At 42.4% G+C, this 22,688-nt stretch overlaps 1 long non-coding RNA gene across 1 annotated transcript in view; it reads right to left on the reverse strand.

Moving 5' to 3' along the window:
- The window catches only part of LOC136998412 (uncharacterized), a 77,626-nt gene that overhangs the window by 43,125 nt on the left and 11,813 nt on the right, over positions 1–22,688 (reverse strand). Inside the window, exons 2-3 of the long non-coding RNA XR_010888976.1 lie at positions 19,009–19,067; positions 157–194 (exon numbers count right to left, since the gene is read on the reverse strand). This is a non-coding gene — a long non-coding RNA (uncharacterized lncRNA). The remainder of the gene's footprint in view (positions 1–156; positions 195–19,008; positions 19,068–22,688) is intronic.

Consider the following 22,688-nt stretch of genomic DNA (forward strand, 5'->3'; position numbering starts at 1 on the left):
ATATACATTGGCGTGGAACGGCGAGAAATTGTCAACGGTGCGATTACAATGGGCGACCGCTTTGTCTCGTTCGCGCGAACAAGGGATAAGTTTGCCGAGAAGAGTTTCTCTACTTTTCGCGAGTTAAACTAATATCACTGCAGTAGCAATACTTACGTTGTACGTTGCCGTGGCGGTGCGAAAGGTGCCGTCCCCTGAAACAAAACAAAATAATTACGTTAATTAGTCTCCAAATATCAAATTGAAAGAATGTGCATCTTACTTTTCTTATATGTAGCTTACATCTGTGAGTCGCATCGAATTACATTATTGTTCCGTCATCTGACATTTTTAACAAACGATTAATTTGCGTATCAGATTTGTATCTTTATGACAATTAAAAAAGTATAAATATTTAGCTTCTCTCATTTTAACATTCTCAAATTTTTTAATTTTTTATTTATACAATTTTCGTAACTATAGTAATTCCACGCAAAGTGCTATTATATGCTAAACTTTCGGAAATTATGACGAAACATTAACGGATTCGTAAAAGTGAAATTGCAGAGAGCTAAGCCGTGCTCCTCGAAATTTGCATATCCACCTCGCCAATGCCGCCCAAGGCGATATTGTCGTCACAATGAAACCCTCTCCAAAGCTCGCCACCATCCCCAATACAGTCGCATGGACGATGCAACGCGCGCGTGTCGGCGACGAGCTTTTGCCTCGCGTCACACGTGCCAAAGTTCACGAATTTCGATCGCGCATAAATATCGAGGCGATATAAATATAGTGCTGCGTTCTACCGAGATTCCTCGCAATATATTCTACGGTTAAAAATAAAACCTCTTTTCTGCGACGGATTGTTTAATTAGAGATTTAATTAGAAATAAAATAGATCACGTCAGAGATAGAACTGGAAAAAGGAGTATCCTATATAATTATATAAATAATAAAGTATTTTAAAACTCCTCCTATGTGATCTTGATATATTTCTATATATCTATTTTTACAATGAAATACAATTCATTTAATAAAGTGTCGTGCGATAAACTATAATAAGAAATTAATTCGTTTAGCGCCGTGCTTCAACCATTGTTGACTTTATTATTTGGAGCTTCAAGTATGACGTTGTACTTTCCATCCACTGCATTGTTTCGACTGGAATGCACGAGAAAGGATCGAGGAAGTAGAAGTCAGGAGAAGGACGAGAGTCAAGGAGGCCGTAGGTGTGAGGTACTGTTCGACGCCAGTATCTGAGACAGTTTCGGCCGGCAAGACTTAACAAATAGGTAAAGTTTCATCGCGAGGATGCCGGAGTTTGTGGATTCTCCGGCGCAGCCTCGACATCCTCTCTCCTCTTTGTTCCTAAGTTTATGATGTATTAGCTGTTCCCTGCTGTACCCCTGCTTTTCTCTTTCCCGTTCTTTCCCTATCCATCTTCCCCGGCGTTCCTTTCCTCCGCCACCCAGCCACGTCTACTACTCTCTAGAGTTAGCCAATTTATGCAGTTCCGAGATTTAAGTTACCAAGTGTATTTAACCAGTGATATATGCAGAAATAATAGAACTAAAGTTAATCGTTAAGTTTACTGTTCGAAAAAATTGTTCAAAAAAGTAAAACTGTATAATTTAAAAAGATAGACAAAACTTATCAATCATTTCGGTTTTATACGTAAAGTTTGCGGAAAATGTTTAAAAATAGCCGTTGCAACGTAATACTTTTACCGAAGACAAATACAACCAGGAACAATAACTCCGTGCTCGTGGAATTGTCCGTCTTGCCACGGCACGCAGACACGTTCGCTGCGCCGGGATTAATAAACTTTGTCGCGTTTCGGCTTAGCCCGTGGCGTAACTCCGTGCCGAGAAAATCAATACCCGATACACATCCCAAAGGTCCGCTTATACTTGTCGCGCTATCTCGCTTTTATCTCGATCGTATCTCGCATATTGGCGTACACCTAGCGTCTACACGTACGTCACGCGTAACACGAATACGGAGAGACACGCGTAACGCGCGGCCCCCGACGAGCGCACACGTATCGGCGCCACCGCCCACACACCGTTCCCACACCCTCCCACGGGCTCTTCGGGGTGACAGATGGCTTTGTAGACAAAGAACTTAGTCGAACTGGTTCTCGTGGACGTTGCGTAACCCGATAAAAGCAAACCCAAGTCGATCGTTTCAACGACATGGCGGACGAGTCGTCGTCGCGGGCTCCTCCCCGGCCCTTCTCGGCGACGCGATGGGGCGGAACGATGGGGTTGAAAATCAAATCCGAGTTGTCTCGATGGAAATCTTTGTCCGGCCAAGATTACTCCCGGTCTCCGTCGCTCTCCCCCGTCCGCGTCACCCCTTAATCATCAATCAGATATTCCCCCTTCGCGATGGGACGGCAAACCGGGTTGATCACGATTGAAGCGGCACTTGGGTGCCGTTCTGCGGCGATTAGACGATTAGGAGAGTCCTTTGCAGGAAAGCACGTTACGAGTCGCGGCCGTCGAGTATGGAATTAGCCCCGCGGCCATTGTGCGCGAATGCTCTCGACGCTCTTGCGTGCTCGCGTTGAAGTCTTTTTCCATCGTGCAGCGCATACGATGCTGTCACGCGTAATAAACTTAAAAATAGTTTCTAATGTATCGTCCAGACGTCGGTGAGAAGGAGGAGAGGGGGGAGGGAGTACGCACGTCGATGTATCAACGCGCTGCATAGTTATGGCGCACAACGCGTTGTTGGAAACAGATTTATAATTAGTTTCCTGTCGCTGCGATCGCGTAAAGCGTACGCGCTCGTTAGGTATAGAACCAGCTTTGACGATTTAGCCTCGATACGCTTGTCCGAGCATTGACACGATATTTCTGGATATGGATTATATATTATACTCGTTATTCATTGTGCGTGCTGCATCATTAGTGTCCCGCTTGTTATACGAAAGCCTACCGCAAGACATACTCATTTGTTAATTGTAGAATAATGCAGTTATTGGCTGTTATTTGCTACCTTGAGCTTGTTTTCCGTCAGATTCATTATTGCACGTTATGTTAATTTTTTTATTATTAAATTGCTTTATTTTTTGGGCAAAATAAAACATTTATCGGTATTAAAAAATTATTAGAATCGGTGAACATATAATTTAAACGTAAAAATATAATTTCATAATTTTGAAGAAATGTTTAAATGGCAAATAATTATATAATGATGTTCCACGTAACACTATTCTTTATTTAATAAATGTTATCAAATGTTTTTTTTTTGTATCTAAAAATGATGATACTAAGCTCTTATTAATTTTACACCACAATAAAAACTCATAAAGATTAGCGCGTCAATCGCGCGAGATATCCTCATATGGTCAGAGATTAGTTTTTGGGTTCTCGTCTTACATTCTCTGTGATTAAGGCGCGAGCATGCGTGCATGTCACGCACACCCATGTGCATCTAGAAAAGGGGCGTCACATCGATGGGTGGCACAATAGACACGTGGCAGAATCTAATCATCGCAGAAAACTCGGGGTGAGTCTATGTTTTTTTTAAGTTTCCTATTCAGCGTGTTAACTCTCTGGAAATTTATTAATTCGGGCTAATGCCAAATCGATACATTGTGTCGTTCCTCTTTTGTATATTCAAAGAGTCTAATGAAAAGCGAACAAAAATATCTTTCCCTTCGGAAAGCAAAAAATATAAAATTATAGATTTTAATTTTTTTTCCTTTTTTGCTAAACGATGATACCCAATGTAAGATTGTTGATCGGCAATTTGCGTTGACGAGATCAGCTTAATTTGCAAAAAATAAAAATTTGGAATAGACGATTCGATAGAAATAACTCTATTATTGCATTTGCAAAAACTTGTATAAATATAATTATGTATACATGTATTTTGGACGCTACACACCGAATGTATCGCTCAATGTTGCGCATTGTCGCGCATCGAGAGAAATCGTATTTCCATATCTAAAGTTAGTACTCGATAACCAGCTTCATATATTCTCGATTAAGCCTCTATTGGGCACGAGAGACTGTGTTCTATTTGAAAGCGAGCTACGAACATGTGGCCCCTTTGCCTCAGGAGACGCCCCCTTCGTATAAACATCAAAGCGGTAATGGAATATTTCGATTATGACACAGGAAGAGAAGAGACAAAGAGCGAGAGAGAATCTCATAGAATTCACAAAGATTCATGTTTAAATACATTATGTAGTACATAATTTATAATGCATCTTAGAAAATTATTGTTAAATTTTTTAGACGCACAAAGAAAATAGAACAGCATATACAAATTGTCTCTGTGTGTTTTGAGATACTATGTATGTATAAAGAGCATTTCGCGCCACAGTAACGCATAAACCGCGGCAGTTTGCAGAAGTGGTTCAGATCGAAGTTACACAGGATTTCTGCGGTTATCAGCATTAAGTATCCTGGTACGGGACCCGGGCTTCCTTGTAGAAAGGACGAAGCAACAAGTGGCTTCTTAGCTCGGACAATCTTAGCTCAGTGCTCAACAAGTGTTCCCAAGTGGGTACGCATCTTGAGAGAATGTCCCGTGAGAAACCTCGAATGCAGATTCGTCGAGCAACGATCTTCTCTTAATCACCAGTCGTTTCCCCGCGCAATAACGCAGCGTCATAAATTTTGCATATACAATTGCGCTTTGCAATTTGGGGACTTTGATTATTTTGGATAATAAAGATAGAATTTAGATGTGAGAGGAGTTAGCGATTTTATAAATTTCAATAGGTGGTTTTTTTCGCAAACAGTATTAGCTACTTTAATGACGGACTTTTAATTATATAATCAATTTAAATAGAAATTTAAATCACAACATTAAATTTAAACCGTACTAATGGTACACATCAAATATTTACCCATTAAACATTGTCGTATTCGATATGACTGATTTTATTGACTTAATTTGAACGAATCGCCGGAAGAGAAGGACTTTTTCGAATGCGCGAAAGAAACGCGATTGCATAAACCAGCTCATAAAAGTCGAGATTGTATCTATAGAAAAGGGTACGCCTTTACGGCGCGATTCGATTTATCGTGCCCAGATAACTATTGTCGGTGAAGTAGTTCGAGATATTAAGCCGGAACAAAGCACGGCTAATCCCGAGACGAAGGAGAACACGGAAGAGAAAGAGGATAGCTGGTCTCGCGTGCCGTGTCTAAATAATAAAATAAAACCGACCCTTTCCTTGGCCCGCGCTCAATACCGACAGCAACAAGTTGATATCTTGTTCCCTCCACGATTATGGTAGGGGCTTGACCGGGGGGGAGGGAGTGAGGGGCGTCATCGTAAGAAAACGCTTGTCTTTTCTTCCAAGTTTTCGCCGGCGGGACAATTCTTTACATCAACAGGTTCCTCCGTAGCCCGCGGCCCGGAAAATCTTCGAGGGACGGATCTCTTTGGCCGCCAAGTTGGGGCTGAGAAAACTTGCGCCTCAAGAAGGAAACTCGTGGGGTGAGCAAACTTCCTTAGGGTCTGAGAAAGCTGAAAGGAAAGGGATGGGCATTTCTTGAGAGTAAATGGAGCGAAGATGTTCGAGTCGCGGTGTAACCTGTTGAAGCAACGTCCCTCGGGAGATAAAGCGTCTTTGAGGAAAGAAGAAAGAGCGCCGGAATAAAAGAACAAGCGGTTGAATGATACTATTGCGTGATTAAATTTACTACCCACAAATAATTTTCTTGATTAAATTTACATAATTTCATTAATCGTTATGCACATTGTGCCAAGAGAGATAATTTTATTAAATATAAAAGTAAAAATTTCTCCAGACAAAATCTGCGCATGGAAGAGATAGTTTCGAGGTCTGTAGACAACAAAACGACTAAAAGTGAAGAGTAAAAAAGACAGAGAAACCGAAGAGAATAAAGGAAAGGAGACCGAAGAACGAGAGCTCTTTGAAGAAATGACACCTTTGTTTTCCTAGAGGGTGCTTGAACGTAGCGTGAAGGGTTAGTAGTCTCCAGAAAAATTAACGTTGAGAAAATTACGCGGAAGCGGAGACAAAACCCTTCTTATTGGCGATGCGCACTTTCACGATACGTACGTACGTAGTAACCCGTTAACTCGCTTCAAGTTCATGTCGTTAATTCGTTTAAATTGATGCAAAACCGGCCAAATGCTTGTATCTAAAAAATTTATATTATTCATAATTTATTAATTTGGAGCATTAAGAGCAAATAATAAAGTTATTTTTATACATTAAGTATTTAATAAATTTTTATCGACATTATATCTTATTTACTCACGTTTTCCAAAACCGAATCGAAATTTATTTCAAGAGTTACTTGCCAGATTTGCGCGTGCCATTCAATCTAGCCGGAAGAACCGATCGTCGTCCTGCATTGATCGAAAAATAGATCGCTCAATCGGACATTGAGTAAAAGGTGATCAACCTTTTCTGACTTTTTAGCCGCGTGTGCACTTTTCGTGAGCACGGGTCTTTTTACAAAACGTCGGAAGCGTTATGTCACCGTTGATGATTCCGGTTGAATCACCAAACCACCGGGCACCCCGCCGGGATAAATATTTAACAGCATCACCGTACCGCTATGTCAACATCCCGAAGATACCCGGCGTTCTTCCGGTGTCCGCCAAGAACTCACCGGGAATATATTCGATCGCTCGATCTTTTTCCTCCTCTTCTTGCCGGCGCACAATCGACGGCGGAAGCGAGCGAGCGTTCTTACAGTGAATGCAAAATATGCAGAACGTGCTCGCGACGCTCGAGCGCACATTGACAAAAGAAACGCCCACGCGAAAGGGAATCCTATGAGCGGGGGTGGGGGGGCGGGGGAGGTGCTTTAGGAGGCTGCGTAACCTATGAGCAAAATGAAAAGGAGATCGCCGATTTTGTTTGTCCACAAAACGCCGCAAACAGAAGCGGTTTGGCATTATACGCCCGTCGTAAATAGACAGCGGTGAGCCACCTACAAGCAGATGATGACGGAGAGCCTTTTTGGGATTCCTCGGGATTAGCGACAGGCGGGTGATGCGCGCGAGTCGAACGCTTGAGGGGGAGGTACGAAACAGAGAAACCAAATGACGGGAGTCGTGCGCGGGAGTAATTTGAGATGCTCTTCTTCTTCTTCAGCTGCCATTGAGCAGATGCCGAAATTGGTACGGCGGAGACAATGCCGGCGGGATAATGGACTTCTTAATTCGAGAATGTCTACGTTGAATAGACTGTATTTCTACCGCAGACTGCGCTTCAAGATGTCCGTCAGTCTCGTCTCTCGGAGACAATGCGCACTACTCGTAATGCCTTTATACGTTGCCATGCAAATGAAATATGGATAAAAGTATCAGATATTATCGAAAAGTGCATTAAAAAGGAGTACGCTAAAAAATTTCAGAAATAATTTATCTCGAATGCTTAATAGAAACGACATAAGTTAAAAAATATACTTCAAAAAAAAAAAAAATATATATATATATATATATATATATATATATATAATTACAGGAATCAAAAGAAACTATTTGCTTACATTAACAAATATATAAATTTATCCAATAAATCTTCGCAATGTTTTCTAACAGATAAGCAAAAAAAAAAAACAAATATTAAAACAACTTTCTTTCTATTATTTTCGCAGAGATCTTTTATCGTCACAATATTAAAATTAAAAGCTTCCTTGATCTTCGAAGGGCCTCTCACGTGATCTCTACTTATCTCTGACGCTATCTCTGTCGGTGACGAGCGCATATATACGCGCAGGCTCGTGTATGCGACTCATTGTCAGCTGACACCTGTAGACCTACCTACGCGGGACACGTACGTGGCCACTTACTTACGAGAAAGTGGGGTGGAAAGCTCTCATGCGTTCTTTTCATCGCGCTTCCCAGCGGGAATACTGCTTTATGTACACGACGCATCCGTCTTGCTACATCGTTGTACGAAAACGACTCCTCTTCTTCTTAGTCGTTTTTAAGTCTCGCGGCATTGTTGTTTTTCACCTCGCGACAGGGGCGAGAACGCCGTCTGAAGTATTAAATTACTGACAATTTTCACACCTTTGTAAGTGGAGTTTTACGGATAAAGTAACGCAAGAAGCTTCGTGAGACGTTTTACGAGACCTGCCGTATCGCCAGAGAGTTTCAGATGAGCGAGGGAATTTTCTTTAATTAAAAGACTGCATATTATTCTTGAAAGGAGGTGGAAGGAACGACGAGAGGCTGCAGCGTATTTATCTCGACGAATGTTCGGCGACCGAGCTACTTGCGGTTAAAATATTTTTCTAACGAGAATGAAACTCAAGAGCATTCCCATGCTCATGAAAGTCTGACGACGCCCCGAGTAAGTCGGATCTCTGCATTATTTTCAGAACTTTCTGCGTTTGCGGAATTTATTTCGCTTTGTTAAATCACTATTCTTGCACACTGTTGCAAATTTTTGCTTTAATTTTCTCTATCACCAATACAAATGTCCTCAATAGAATTATAAAACAAAGTAAAATATTCCGGACAATAAAAATTCTGAAAAATTATTTGTGAAATAATGTTCAATTCTTTTAATAGCTAAAAAAATAAAAAATGTAATATATGAAAACAATTAATAATTTTGCATTTAAATACTTTTAAATTCTTGCAAAATCAAATGTAACTTGTATCACGTATGTTTTATACAGTAAGTAATTAAACGTTTAACTGCTAGAAATTTATTTTTAAATGAATTGTAACAGTAATATCCTTCTTTGTAGCGAATTTCTATTCTGTTAAATGACATAATTTTTATAGCACGATCAATTACTCGTATTGTAAATTTATCAACAGGCCAGAGCTGGTATCGCCTCTTAAGGGTGTGTGCCGCAAGTAAAACCGCGCGTTATTACGGTGGGGTAGTTACCATCTGCCTTTCGTTACCTGTAAATTTGTGCACCTGGACGCATTGGCGCCATCGCGCGGCTCGTCCGTATTCTGTATTGCTATATATGTTTATCGATTCGGACGAAATTGGCGGTTACGACAATGATTTGTCAAAAATAGTGCTTGATTAATTTCGCAAAAAGCCCAAAGCGGAGAGAAGAGAATTCTATGTTTGCGAGTTTTTTTATATGTTAAAACTTAAAAACAGTTATAATACTTAATATCTGAAAAAAAAATTTGAAACTGAAATTATCTTAAACAAAACGAGCAACGTAAACATAAATAATATAAGAATATGTACAGTTAATAATACATCCTGTTTGAATTTTCGCAAAATTCAGCTCCCTGAATTGATTTCTCGACGATTTTTTTTTCTTTCCGCAAGATGCTCGGGGTAAAGAGAAGACAGCCGATTCCGTTTCGTCCGCGATCGCATTAACTCGGCGAATACGCAATAAAAACCTTCAACGACGAGGGAATAATTGTTTGAACTGAAGCATCTCATAGTATCGGCGAGTGCATTCGATTTATGCACTCGATTAAACGCAAAAATCCATTGCTTAATTATCCGTAATATCCGTGGCAATCCGTGGAATATCATGGACCGCCGGGCCGTACCAGTTTGAAGAGCGACGAGTAGTAGAAAAAAAAAAACACCCACCTACGCACGTACACGCGTGCAGTCGATCGGTCGCGCTGGTTGGTCTGGGGGTAAAAACAAAAATCGAGGCCGAGCCCGCAGATACGCGGTTTTTGCGAAATTACGGGTCCCGCCTCGAACCTTCGCACACTCCCGTAAATCAATCGGCGCTTCGACATTCGTATATATTCTCCGTTAATTATTTTTATTCACGGCCCAGCGTATAGGAACGCCCAGTTCGCCGGCCTGGGAGTTCGTATTTTGTACGCATACGCACGAGTCCACCCCGTCCACGCTCGCTGCGCACACACACACACACACGGACGGGGCCCGTACGTACGTTCCGCGGCCGTACATATACGCCGCCACGCGGGGGCACGTACGCTCGCATACGTAGTCACCCGGCGTAAGTGCGTCCGATGCATCGAGATGTGCGTGTCACCATAGTCGGCGCTCGCGCGCGCGTGTGTGTGATAGCGCGCATACGTGTTGATAGCTCGTGCGCAGCATGCGTCCGCGTGTACCAGGCGCACGCGTGTGCGTTACGTATTTTCGAATAGCGAGAGCCAGGCTGGTTCGTCAAATTTGCACATTTATTCGTTTACCGTCATACAATCGAGCTTAAAACTCGCGCGGACGTTGTGTGCGTGCGCGGCTGTGCCATCGGTGCACGGGCGCACACGCGCCGCGAGCTCATCCCTTATTCATAACTCTTCGAAGGGCTTGATGGAGCTCCAAAGCTCACGACACAGCCCGACGATTTTTTTGCACTTCGTTCTCCTGTTTTTCGCCGAACGAAAGGGGGAAAAGGGGGTCCCCGCCTTCTTCACAAGACACTTCGTTTGTGACAAATCTCGTTCTATAATAGAACTCGATAATATCGCGCATTCAATGAGCTCCGGATCCGCGCTGATGAATTAAAATCCATCAGTGAAAAGTGCAGACAATTTGCCGACAGCATTCCGATCGCGCTGCATTTCTTCGACAACATTTTCAATCGCACAATATTTCGGTGTTTTGAGGCGGCGATATATAGTGCGAGTAAACGTATGCCAATCCAAGCGTAATAATTTGCAGGATCCGCGAACGCAGCTGCTAATTAACGGTTCAATCGCGCACACTCGGTCGCCTCAATAGTTTAATTGATTCCGAAATAGTTGGCTTCCCCGCGGAAGAACCGTCGGGATGCCCGAGAATGAACTTCCGCCCTACCCTTGTCAGGCATCCTGTGGTCAGGAGATCCGGCAAGAAATAAATTACCGAACGCTACATGGATACCAAGAATGTCCAACCCTTCCACCTTCTTCCTACTCGATCTCGCCATCGAGCAGTTCGCGAAACAATCCTGACGCAAATCAAACGCTCCGCGTCTCTTCGTTTCCCTCACTTCCGTTCGAAAATAAGGACGAAAATAAGGACTTTACTTCTCGCAGAGAGAAAGAGAGAGAGAGAGAGAAATTATTTGTCTTATCGATAAAAAGTGAGTTAAAAATCGCCAAGAATTCTTACAATATATTAAAAAAAAACTAAAAATTCTATTAAATACTTTTATGCATCTTTTTTGTTTAAAAAACTATTTTTATAGAGAATATTTTTCTCATATTATAACTCGTGTATTTAACTTTTTCATGAACAATAATTTTTCTTCTTTATTTTATTGTTGTGTTTAATTTTGCGTTTTATATATATATATTGTTTATTATCTCAAAATACGCATCGTGAAACGCATTATATAGTATTTGTCATGATGTATCGCAGTGCTGAAATACACGCGCCTCATGCACTCCTCGTAGGTTCAAGATCTTGAGTTTTCAACATGCATGTAAGTAGTTTGTGCGTATAGTGCCTTTATTTTCCTGCCTTCTGTAGATTCGCGAAAACTCGAGAAACGCAAAACAATCGCAAACCGGGAAATTTTTCTCATTCTGAGTACACTCGGAGTACACATAAGTCCAGAAGAGTATTACGGTTGTTGTGTATACGATACTTAGGCCGACTCTCGCAAACGAGTAATTCCACGTTACGCTAAAACAGCTTTTCAATAGATTTTTGCAAAAATCCGCATTATTCCATTAATAATTTCGTTTTATTAATATTTATTTACGAAAAACTAATAAAACGTTAACATTTAATTCACATTTTATTCCCTTACTGCACTTAATTCACCAAATTTAAATTATTCCATAATATTAAATTTTGAAAGTTTTATTTTACTCTCTTCAAATATTTATGTTCACTCGATTGTACACAGCAATTAAGAAACGATTTAAACTTTTCTTCGTATTCTACAGATAATTAGAAATTAGTTATTTACTTGTAGAAGACTGACATTCATTTATTTAGCCCTTTACTTGTTTAGAATGGCCTGATCCTAAATCGGGATATAAAAATCTCATCGATCAAAGCCGCGTGCAGAGTGAATAAGACGCTGCCACTTCGGCCATTAACAGGAATCTGCGAACGACAGAGAGAGACGTATCAAGGATAAAGGTATAAATGCAGCGCACGCACACACCCTGCGACGAGGAGGATAGCGCCGCGTGTTCACGACAGCTAGGCACTACACGGCCGCGCATCGACGGCTGGATGCCCGCGGAACGGCTCGTAGAGCTCGGCAGCTTTTAAGCTTGACGTGGCCATTGGAAAGAACCGAGGAATCGAAGGAAGAGAGAGAGAAGCTGACTGCAATAATTATCGGACGTGGGAGGGCGGACGGGTGAGGACGGGTAGACGAGGAGAGGACAGGACGAAGGGACAGAGAGGACGGCTGAGAGCGACGGAGAGAAGGGCGAGTACACGCGCGCGCGCGCGCTCTTGCGAGCGCGAGAGAGGGTGCGAGGGACGATGAAAAGTTTGACCGGACGCAGCGAGCACAATGCATCGTGGTCCACCCTCCACCCCCGGGAGCGACCCACCCCATAATCCACCCGCATTGTACGACCAATCAATATTGTTTTATATCGTGAGTCGTGAGACGAACCGGCTCCGCTGGTTCGACTCGTTCGGCGCTACGCTCTCCTCGATGGTAGCTGCAGTCCGCCGAGCCCTCCAGCTTCCGGACATTTTTTCGCGTCCATCCGTCGCGGAGAGGCCGATGGCCTTTCTCTCACAATTCCGAGACGTTTTCAAAAGAATTCTCGACGATTCGCGACTTAATTCTGAACGTCAATTAACTTACGGATAATGCGGCCTAACGAGAATTATCGAATTTCGTTTTTTAAGAATTCATAATGAGCGGTTCGATCGTGCTGGAAAGAATCGATACGCCATGTGGTATAATGTGCGGCGGCAAATCTAAGTGAGATTTTATTAGGAATGCATTTCGAATGTACAAGGTAAACACTAAAGTTCCGCTGTTTGCAAAAGTAAATATAAAATTCCACGTGTTACGATTAATACCCCCTTTCCAAAGAACGTAAAACATGCGTTTATTCAGTACACGCGATAAATGCAGGTTCATTGATTAAACATGAGAACGATGCGCGTATAATTAATTAATGAATGGCTTCCGCGTGTGTATGAAAAACGGTGATCCCTCATTTTTTGGTATTGCGCGATACACTGTCATTATACGCGATTTTCATTCATTTAATTCGACCGAGTCGATACGCGTACGCGCTTAATTAGTTGTTGCGTATGTACCGAAATTATTCGTATTTTATGCCCCATTTCAACGACGTGTAATGGGAGAAAATTCGAGGTTGATTATTCGACATATTTATACACTGCGAATTTCAAGAAGTGCGTATCTGAAAGTTGATACACGCATCATTATCAATTTTATAAAGTCATTCATTGAGAATTTAATGTAATCTGTATAAATTAGGATCAAAATATGAAGATTAAATAAACGGGCAATTTCGATTTAAAAAACTTCGACAAGTTTGTAACTCTTGAAAAAGTAATTATAGCAGTGGTATGTCACAAATATATTTCATCTACAAATTTAAGCGATGAAAAATCAAGACTATTTCACGAGATATTTTCCAAGTTTAGGATTAATTATGCAGACTTATATAAGTGAAATCCGCGATGTGATCAACCGTCAGAAGTATTTTAAGTATATCCGCCGATCAAAATTTCATCAATAATCGTTATCAGATTCCCGATAACTTTCTTAATGGCATTTTCTATTGGATCTATATTGAGGCTGTGAATATATAAATCAACCATTCTTACTTATTACTCTTCTTCAATGTATTCGAGATTCGTGCGGAGAATGATAATTTGGACAGTCAATTGAAAGATCGAGGCGTGACGACATTTAGACCAATTTTTCCCCGCTGACGCGCACAACGGATTTTTCTTGCGCGACAACAGAAAGACGTGCAAAGAACGACGCACAATGTGCATCCGCTTGGCTCGCTCCACAAGGATACATTTCGCTCGCACGATGACGCTGATTCAGGATTATTCTCCCTTTTTAATTATCCTGTCTCTTCTTCGTCCTGCGCCGCGCCCGCACAATGTCGACAACCGTCACCGTCGTTGTCGTCGCCGTCGTCGTAGTAGTCGTAATCGTCGTCGTCGTCGTCGTCGTCATCGTCTTCTCTCTTTCGCTCGCGGGAAGGACAAAAAGTCCAGCACGCGGCGCGATAACAAATTATCTTCGAGAACACGCTTCTTGGGCAGGAACCGGAAATATCGCCAGCGATAATGGCGATATGTCGCAAGAACCGTCGCGTTCTCCACGGCGTTGTTCTTCTTGGTATTTTATTTTACACGTCAATCGAGAACTAATTATACGGATGTATTTTTAATCTACCGCTTTTTACAAATGAAATAAATTCCAGAGGCAAATTTAGTTTCGAAGATTAATTTTTAAGGTCAATATTCCGTTAAACGAATCTGCACAGCGTGTATTTATAAATCTAAATCTGTCGAGAATAATTTGTGGAATTTTTCTACGTTGCATGTACGATAGTACACCGATTATCAAAAAGGTCGATGCACTCTGACAAGCCAATTCTAGGCCCATGAAATTTGACTCTGAAAGATATTAAATTGTAGCATTTAAGACACAGATTTTCTCAACTAATTGATTCTTATACTGTGATATTGTTATTTTTTTCTTTCCTCATCAGCATGACACATACAAAGTTTCATTAGGAAGACTTTTAAAGTGCGTAGATTTTTTTTATTAAACAGTGTGCAATAGACGTTCAAAGATAGCAAATCAAGGACCGATCGGTGTCATCTTCATGTGTGACGATTTATAAGCCCGCACTACACGTACACACGTATCGTGTAATCATCATCCGTATGCTTGTATTCGCGTGCGAATATATGGCTCTACGTAAACGTAATGCGCTCTCGCACGCCCTCCTTCGCACAGAACTCACCATCGCCTTCCGCTCATCACGTGCTCAAATGCCTACGCGAAACGAGCGTGCCGTCCGTGAACGTAATCTTCGAGCTGCCATTAGTGGCATCAAAAGTATTTTATTAGCGCTGTCCGCCATTTCGATCGCGTGAGGATCCGTGACACGATTCCGGCATAACTCTCTTTATTTTTTTCCTGAATCTTGATTGACCGAGGACACCGATCGGCAGAATGCAGCGGTGCGATAAGCAAGAACGATAGAGCGCTTGCGAGAAGCTTCCCCGCCCTTCTCTCTCTCTCTCTCTCTCTCTCTCTCTCTCTCTCTCTTCCCCTTGTCGCGTATTGCGACACGAATGCGAGGACGCTATTCTTGTCGTAATTATTTTATACGGAATATGTGTCATTCTATAATCATGAGGCGGAATTGTAGGCAAACCCGATATTTCGCGTCACGCACAAGATTGCGAATCTTGGCTGTCATTAATCGTAATTACGTGACAGTTTAATTTAACCCCGGTGTGCAATAGAATTTTTGCGCAGGTGAATAAATACGCTTCGCCTCGAAAGAAGTGTACTTTAGTCCCGTGGCTATATTTATCGGACGAATCGCGTGCGGAGACCGTGCGCGTAATTGTTACGCGGTTCTTTATACCTTCGGCCGTGTCGTGATTGGCCGAGGCGGATAATCGGCCGGGACCCAGTCGCGTTGCGGGGACCCAGTCACCGAAGATCCGGCCCCATTCGTCGCGACGCGGCACAAAACGACATGGAAACGCTCGTTCCGGAAGAACAAGCCGCTGTACCATTGTCATTCTCCGTGCTCGGCGGCTATTTAATGTACGCACGCCTCTATCCCCGTTCCGACAACGAGGCGATCGACACCGATAGAAGCCTTCGTACACTTATGTGTACTTATGTGTCCACTTACGTGGGATATGACGTAAACGCCCCATCTATCTATTCTCGACAACCTTTCCGCGCATTGCGCATTGAAGCAAGCTCTGATTTTTCTTCGTTCGCGCACACGACGATCTTAAAATCGCCGAGTGACGAAAGCAGAATTTCTCCCGTCCTCCGCGATCGGATTCGATAAAGTTTATTGTTGATCCCCGATACCGATGTACATTCAGTGTCGCTTTGACGAGGGGCTGCGATGTCCGGCGACGCGTAAAATCAGGGGCGATTAGTCGGAATGCACACAATTAGCGCCGCAGTCGCTCGGCGCGGTATTACATTCCGCGCGACACGCGTAGACGGGTAGTCAGATAACACTTTTTGTGTCGTAGATCTAATATCCGGCGTTGCCAACTTAGAAATCGATATTTAATTACGTGCGATAGGTATATCGCATTCAGTTTGTCGAGTCAACTCGTAGATTGATTCTTTTTGAGCATCGAACGTTTGCGTGATACATTACTCAGCAATTAACACTCATGTTTAATCAATGAAACGCTAGACAATCAAACACGACAGATTTCGCATTATTGCAGTCACGAATATGCCAGAAATCCGAACAAAAATCAACTACGATTATTGAATTTTGAATAGATCATACGTATCCGGCGAGAGTTTAACGAGAGTTTGAGAAATGTTATGGGGTTAATCGGGGGTGAACCGGTTCTCATCTTAGACAGATGTCGAAAGCGACCACGAAGTTCAAAGGGCCGTTATCCCTTCATTACGACGAACTTCACGCGACTAATCTCAAATTTCTCCAAGTCCATGTAGAACGTGGCCGCATCACCGCGTTTAGCCTAATTCAATGACGGGCGCGACACACTACGTAGTAATTTCCTTAAAGCGTCCGTACGGAGCGACATAAGTGCCATTATTGAATTTAATTATTTCGACGCAGGCTCCGTAGCGATCAATATCCTTTACCGGAAATCCACGTGAGTTGACAAATTTATTCCGAAACGAGAAAGTTTCTTCGGATTGCCTGTTTGTCAAATTTTTTTGGTTTCAGCATTTATATCGCTCCCGATTAAAATCGATTTAATCCTATTTCCAAAATCCCGAGGCGTTAAAGGTGCACGCGAAATCGGGCGTGTCCAGAGAACAAAAGGCACCGCTTGTCACCGATACGCTAAGTGATTTCTACCGTACCGAATTCATCGAACCACAAAAAAAAAAGATATCTTCCGCTCGTAGAGACCGATATAAGAGCGCGGAATCCCTTGTTTTATACCGACTTCTCATAACCATCAGCGCGCGAAATGTCTCTGGGCCTTTGATGTGGAATATTGCAGAACGCGAAAGATCCCGCGTGCGGACGAAAGAGAGGAATTCGACACTCTGCCACCCCGGTGACCACTCGTGAATCCTCGCGCTTTCGTCTCACCTCCCCCTCACCCCTTCCTTCTGCCTTATGCTTTCGACTACTGCGCGTAAAAAGAAAAAAAACACTTCTCGGCGTCGTTCTCGCACTTCAGCGAGTGATCGCGGCAAGAACGTGCGCCCTCTCGCCCCGCCCTGCGACGCGGTAAAACTGGGAAACAATTAAGGGAAGGCGAGGCGCAGTGTCGCCTTGTATGATAATGCGTTGTAACCTCCGGCGGGTAACGGGAGAAACGATACGGTAAAGGAAGAGGAGGATTACACGGCGAGGAGGTGCAGCAGAAGCTTGCATGGAACGGGGTTGTACAGGTAGAGAGAAGAGAATAAAGGGTGGGGTGGGGAGAGCGCGGCCAGAAGAGAATACGAAGTGGATGGTCCAGGGAGGGGTTCAGTCAGAGGTCGTGGTTCTTACTTTGCATTCTTTTGTGTATCCTCCTGTGCCCTCCCGCTCCCGCTCTCGCCGCTGCCCCTCTAGTCATCCTCCTCCCTCTTGAAGCCTGAACTAACGCCCGAGGTTTTAATGCACTTGTCTACTCCACATACCGTTCATAAAGACACGATATGCCGTTTGTTGAACGAGTGGGCGGCGGGAGAGCCATTGGGTCTTGGAAAGTGGAGTGAGATAGGGCCGCGCGTGCGGAACCGAGAAAGAGGGCCGCGAGATACAGAGCGGCGAAGAAGAGAAACTCGAAAGAGAATGTGGCGAGCGTAACGATATGGAATGCATTTTAAATTCTAAGCATCGACCGCATTATGGAAAGATCTTGAATTCTGCGCTTGCATAACCCCGGGGAAAAGATGAGTACCGCGCGGAAGTTGAAAGAGAGAGGAAGCGACGAGAACCAGTGGCTCGTGATTTTTATACGACAAGTTATCACAAAATGTTATCTAATATCCGTACTGTTATCACTGAATGCATTATATATTCGTATCGTCTTTCCTGAGTTATATACGTTGATCATAAAAAAAGCCGAAAACTTTCACATAATATTTTCAGTTACAGTAGTATATTAGTGATGAATATAAAATATTTGCAGATGTATTGGAGATATCGTAAAATTCGCAAAACCTCGCAAAACTTCATAAAATATGGAGAGCACTTCGAGGACAAATTTAACGCAATAAAATAATAAAGTTATAAAGGCGTGATAGAAATAAATTCGAAATACGAAAGACGTATTTTACACCGACATAAAATATATGTGTAATAAGAAAGGCAAATGGGATGAATTGTTAAATGGCATCAAACTTTCACCGTATTTGCTAACAATTTTTCTCTATTTCAAACATCAATAACTTTTTTCCATCTGTTTGTGTAACGATTTATGTAACTCAAATTGCACACAATGACTTGTATAAATGTTACATCGTTCTACCATGCATTTTAACTGTCATATACTTATGCACAAACCTTATTAATGAAAAAAAAGAGCAAACAAACCTATATGTATGTATAATAGTGACAATAAAAAATTAGTACAAATGTTTTCATTGTGAATAAAATATTGCGTCACGCTGCGCACTAATCGTTAATGAATGTACACATAAATTATTAAATAATATTTTTACCCAACTACCACAAGGCGCCATTCAAAACGTAACGCTCGCAATCAATACAGTTTTACAATGCCGTATTCGGAATTCGCAATATCTCTACATGCTTTTGATTGCAAGTTATAACCGGTATATTGCCTCCGAAATCGTGGACGTTAAACGTTCTAGTATCGTGACGATATTTAAGCCAAACTGTTACTCGATACTGATGACTTACATATTCCATGAAACTAAACAATTGCGAGGAAATGCCAAATTTTACGAAATTTGATTGATTTATTATGATTAATTTTCGACTCACCTCTTGCGTCCCGGTATCCGCGCACCAACCAGCTCTTTGCTACGGCGTCATTCGTCAATCTGGAAACAGACAAAAGAAAATTTTAGAAATATGTATATTCACACTCTAGCAAGCGATGCTCACACATTTTTCAATACAATGACTATTGCATACTGAACTACTACGAGTGCGATATCACAAATAATATATCATAGATTGTGCGTTCAGACATAGAGCCTCCACGATGGAAGCGGACGGGCAATTTTGTGCGATCATTTCTCGCGGGTGCGTATAATGCGTAGAGCTCGAAGGTGTACCCAAGTGTACCGATTCAAAACAGCGCGCAGCCGGGGAGGTCCTTTCAAACGGAGAAAGAAAGCAGGCGCGAGATTCGCGCTTCATTCATTCACGAGTTCGCAAAAAAAAGAGGCGCAAAAGACTCTCCTTCGAGATGTAATTAGCACATCTTTTCGCAACGTGAACGACAATGCGGCTTTTAATTAGTATACGTCTACATACTCGACCGATTCCTCTCGCTGCGACGCCTTTCGCGCTACCAACCCTCCGCGCGCGTAGACAACGACGATGACGACGACGACGACGACGATACACGTGGTCGATTTCACGCGCACGCACACGCCGGGGCGCAGCAACGAACCGTACACGTTTATGTCGGGCGCATCACACGCCGCTGCACCGCAGAAGTGTCAATACGTGGGTGCGTGTACGCGCGCGGCAAGCGAGCAAGCTCGCGTGCACCGGTTTGCATTACCGGCGGATATACTCGAGCACGTAAGGCGTTTCTGCGGTATAAAGAGCCGCGAACAGCGTCGACGTAACGATATAATTTGATGCCGCGTTTATTTTCCGCTCGTAAATCGCCCGCGACTGCGCCACGAACGCTCCTCGCACAAATGTTAAAACTATCGGCAAAATGTCGGGCGAACTTGCGCTTAAAAAATTGTTGCCATTTGCAATAATTTCTTTTGTAATGAAAATCCGATACGTAGTCGTTATTTATCGCGCGTAAGTCAGGTATCGTAAATCTTACTGTTAGTTGAATATTGAGACTTAACAATAAATTATCGGAGTCCGTCGAGTAACGTATCGAAGAACAAATCGAACACTTAAATTCGCTAATAATTTTCTTATAGACTGCCAGGAACGTACATTGATTTCGACGGTAAAGCCAGTTCTAACCATCGCCAACTTTTAAACTTTGTCTTCTATCACCGATTGTCTATCATAGTCGTTGTCAATGACATACATAACTCAGAAGCACGTCGACGAAATGATAATCTCCAAATAGAGTGCGCTACTTTCTGCGACTAGCAATTATATGAAAATAATGACAATGTTAGCGATGACTTTCCGCGTTACTCAATTAATTGCGATCGGTGCGAATTAAATTTCATCATGTTTGATATCGGAGAAGGTCACACGTTTCAGATCCGTTCGTCTTGAAAATCACATTTTATCATCAAACGCAATCACACGGACACGATGCGGCATAACGCGTTAACGCAACTAACGTCGATCTGCAATTACTGGCGCGAGCCACCACTCGCATCCTCGAGACAATTGTAGGGGGTGACGAAGGACACCAATTGCTGTTGAGCTTGGCGACAGAAAGCTACACAATTTCCGGGATGTGTGCTAATATCTGATATTAGATCGAGTGTCACTCGGTAAACGCGCACTCGATTACGCGAGTTTGTGCAGAATGAAGAAAACAAATGCAAGAGAGTTCGCCGGATTGAAATTATCGAATTTTTTTATTTCCGGAAGACGTTACAGTCTACTATGAATTGATATATGATTTGATGTATAGCTGTTTTCTTTACGTAACAATTATTTCATAAAAGTACGGAACAAAAGACATTAGTATAAAAACTTCCTCACGAACAATCACAATGGCTGAAGGAGATATCAAAATCCGCGACGTGTGAATCGAGGAACTTGTGAACTTTGAAGATAAAAAAAATTCGTAGTAAAAATTTTTGATCCGTCTTTAATATATGTAACTCAAATAGAAAAACATTCAATATGTTTATAAACTTGCAATTGTATATCATTGGCATCCATAAACATGTTATAATTTCATTCAACCTCGTTGAGAGAACGAAGAATTAAATATGCAATGAAACGTTTTACATTCATTACGTCCTATCGAAATACTATTTTAATTGCAGTAGCGCGCGATACGCGTCGAACACGGCGGCGGTTTAAAACACCCGACCGAAAAGTCGTGTTATATCCGATTTCGAAGCGCGCGATCTGTGTCAATGCCACGATTTACCGTTGCGAGCCTTTCGGGAATTGAACGAATATTGAAATTGCGGGAAACGCACAGAACTTTTGCATAATGAGCTGGCGGCTCACGCCGTACACACGGACGTGCACGCACACCGTGACCGGCGCCGGCGCGTACATGAATATTTTCATTTGATTGCGTTAATTAAACTCGCGCGCGCTACCAGGCGATGACCTTTGAAGTTCAGCGGCACGCGACACGCATACACCAATTACCGATATTATTAATTGCAATGCGCTCCCCATTTTCGGCAGTCATTGAGTCTGCGTGGCGGGCGAGTCCAGGTGCGTGGTCTTGCACCTTGATCTTGGATAGAAAGAACATATTTCTTTCAAACGTAAGACAATGTTCCACTAATTTTGAGAATCAGACAACAATTATTAGTATAATTTCGAACAAAAAAAGGCATATAATTGTATGATAAAGCTGCTACTTGAATTATATTGTAAACATTTTAACTTTCACGAATAATTATACTATAAATTGTTTCGCGCGATTTAAACATGTTATCGCAGATAGAGGACTTGATATCTCGCCGCAAGTAATTACAAAACATTTGCGATGCTATATTTTCTGCACGAATCGTCTTGAAAACGGTTTGCGGTTTTGCGGTCAGATTTTAACACGATGTTGCAAGAAATCAGAGATGTTTAACACGGGGAATTCCTTGACGAAGAATACTCTTGATAAGACCGACCGCGAGATGACGGAAATCATTATGAATGTGCACGCGCTGAGATAAAGAAAAAGTGTCGCCACAAAAAAATGTTGCTACATTTTATACTTTTTACACGATACAAGTTGTATTTGCAGCACTCAATAGTGATACAAATAGAACGTTTATTTAATAATCAATTTGTCTAAACTCAAACAAAAGCTTATACTGAAGCAATAAAACAATAAAAAGAATTTTCTGAAATAATAAAACATAATTTTTAGAGAAAAGAGAATTTATAACACGCGATTTAACTTTACGTATAATTTTCGGACGCCACTTCCTTGCTTGGTGCTAACGATTTTCGCCGTTCTGTCGAGACCTCGCACCATCGTGTCCCGTTTCGCTACGAGATCTACCAACCACCGCCGTTAGGGTGAAGCACTTACAGTACAATGAGTATGCAAATAGGCCGGCATTCGGCTACATTTGTTTCAGCGAGCTTAGGAACGCCGTTTCACGAAGAAGCAGTTCCTTCGCCGCGGCCATAAAACCGGTCTGCTCGGTATTTCCAAATCTTTACAAAACGAAGGGAGGGAATACTTTTCGCGCATTTTTATTGCTCGTTACTCCGACCGCGTGTCGCTTACCCTCATTGTTTTCGCCACTCGTCTTCCACGACGAGTGACGCTACTTTTCTACTCAAATATATCGATTGCGAAAGTTTCCTGC

The sequence above is a fragment of the Linepithema humile genome, chromosome 3 (assembly GCF_040581485.1).
Source record: "Linepithema humile isolate Giens D197 chromosome 3, Lhum_UNIL_v1.0, whole genome shotgun sequence".
NCBI classification, from domain to species: Eukaryota; Metazoa; Arthropoda; class Insecta; order Hymenoptera; family Formicidae; genus Linepithema; species Linepithema humile.